Genomic DNA, 2,643 nt, shown 5'->3' with positions numbered 1-2,643 from the left:
AACGCAAGTGTTATGAGTAACTGAAAAGATGGTGATTTGAGATAAAATTATGGGGTAATTACTTTTTACCCTTATAAACTATCATGCTACATCAACATGATTCATGCACTACCACGCTCACTATCTGAACACATCAAACTACTATTTACTTACCAAAACTCGTCAATGTTAGGAAATCTTGTTAAATTGGATGGAATATTTTCTTTTTAGGCGTTAAATTTTATTAAATGACAGAAAAAAAATTTCAATACTAAAAAAAAACCTAAAACACAATTAAAAAATTTAAACAAAAAAAGGATAAATTCTAGATTGGTCTATGTGGTTGGTGTTCTAAATTACAAATCTCTCCCTATAATATAAAATAAATAAATAAATAAATAAAAATTAGAAAAAAATTTACATACCCTCCTAAAATTATGAGTATTGCTACGGAGCAGCACTCCATCCGCATTTGCCTCGGTTAACCCAACCTTAAAAAAAAACAAATCCCACGCGTGCTTTAGGTTTGAACCCATCAGGTTTTTTTCATTTTCCCCCCTCCCCCAAATTCTCCTGCCCCTCCCACCCTCTCCTACCCACCACCACCACCACCACCATCCATCACCGCCGACCACCAACATTCGCGGGTACAAATCAGACGCGCCGCCTCCCACCACCGCCACCGCCCACCACGAGGGACGAGTCCCTCCACGAGCACTTCACCGGAGACGCCCACACACCACGGCACGGCACTAGATTGGACGAGTCCCTAAAATTTCTGACGCTCCTCTCTCTCGGCGACGCCCACTAAACGACATCACCACCGGCCACTTCCATCCACCACATCAACTGAATGCCACCCACGTCGCACCGCTGGCAATTCCCACCCAGTTGAAGAAGGTATGTATACACGTATGAAGATTATTCCTTTATTTCTGATTTAATTGCCTAAATGAGGCAAATATCATAATTGGTGGTTGATTTATTTGTTTAGGGCTTCAATTGGTGGTTGTTGTGTTTGATTTGGAAAATGGGTAAGAATTTTAGGGCTTCAATTTGTAGTTTTGCTTTATTTCTGATAACAAATTTTCCTTCTGTACATTATGATGTTTAAAAGATCGAACTCAGAATAAATAAATAAACTATGAAAATGCCCAAAAAAAAAAAAATTGGGTATGTTTGATGGGGGTTTTACTTTCACAAAGAATTTCTTTGGGTCTATGGAGGTTTAGGGTGATGGTTGAGTGAATTAAAATATATGTACGATGAGGTAAATGTTATTGAAAAAAAAGGGATAGTGATTGTGACCCCTGTTTTGAGTTTGGAAGGATGGGTGTTGGAATTGGCTTGCTTGGTTCATTTTGATCGCGTTGATCTGGCTTTTTCAATGATCGGTTCACAAATTCCTTTGGTACATCTATATACACCTTTGTTTCTATAGGATTATTTTTCTTTTAGGTCTGTTTCAGAAAATGGCTTTCTTCAAATGGAGATAGTTTGTTATACAATTCAGTTTTCTTTCAGTTTCTGTCATACAAGGAAATTTTATGAACTTGCATTTTGTCTGTAGGTTTGAGACTTAACGTTTGCTGATCCATATATATTTCAAGGTAGATACATCTACCCAATATTCCACTAATGGGTAGAGCATACAAATCTACCTTTTGGTAATTCTTTGGCTGATAACTATTGGTAATTATTTGGCTGAAAAACTGCAGGGTAGAGCATACCTTTTGGTAATTCTTTGGATGATAACTGTTCTTCAAATATTGGATGTAGTTTTTGGACGAAAGTATCTTGTTCTACATCATTTTCACCTTAGCTTGTATCTTTTGTGTAGGTACAAACAGAAAAATAATATCTACAAATAGCAATGCGTCAAATGGATGTTTGCTATGTTATTGTGGAATTCTTGCTTATGTAAGGACCTTCTGGATAGAAAAAAAAACTTCGGTAGAATGGACACTTACGAAAAAAGAATGCGTGCTGAAATGAAACGTCTACATGACACAGGAGATAGAATGCGTAGTGAAATGGAGAATCAATCTGTCCAATTTCAGTTGAAGTTAAGAGTTGTATCAAACTAAAGTAAAGTTGTACCAATTTAGGGAGAAGATGTATCAAGCAGCTTTAGTTTTTTTTATTTTTTTATTTTTTATTATTTTTATTTTTATCATTATTATACTATTTTATGTTAGTGATTACAATCAATATAGTGGTAGTAAGCTGATGTTAAGATGAACTTATTCATCGTGTTGTAAATTAACTAACAATCACATTGATCAACAATTTGGAGAGTGAATGTACTTTAATTAAAGTTCATGTATGTTGCCTTGATTGATTGAGAAGCAAAATTCTGCATATAACTTCAGCATATATGCATTAGCATTGTGAGGTGGCCAAAATATGTGCAATGGAAGAAATTGGAATTAATGATACAGCAATTGTAATTGGATGTAAAAAGGTGAGAATAAATGGAGGAAATTGGAAATGCTACAGCAAGTTAGCAACCTCATAAACCCCAGATAGACAATACATTTTGTACACAATTTCATTAGATTCCTCCGACTAGTTGGTAAACTAATGGATTACATTAATATGAAATCTACATAAAATCTCAAAAAAAATCAGGCACATGAGTTAACCCAAACTTACCAGTCTAAT

The 2,643-nt window shown here is 35.3% G+C and overlaps 1 long non-coding RNA gene across 1 annotated transcript; it reads left to right on the top strand.

Annotated features, from left to right (window-relative positions):
• The first annotated feature begins 551 nt into the window (after positions 1–551).
• LOC132179511 (uncharacterized) lies at positions 552–2,305 on the top strand. Its single transcript, XR_009439928.1, has 2 exons — positions 552–879; positions 1,820–2,305. It is a non-coding gene; the product is annotated as an uncharacterized LOC132179511 (long non-coding RNA).
• Positions 2,306–2,643: the final 338 nt, after the last annotated feature.

This window comes from Corylus avellana, chromosome ca4 (genome assembly GCF_901000735.1).
Source record: "Corylus avellana chromosome ca4, CavTom2PMs-1.0".
Taxonomy (NCBI): domain Eukaryota; kingdom Viridiplantae; phylum Streptophyta; class Magnoliopsida; order Fagales; family Betulaceae; genus Corylus; species Corylus avellana.
This window is presented reverse-complemented; position numbering and strand designations above follow the sequence as displayed.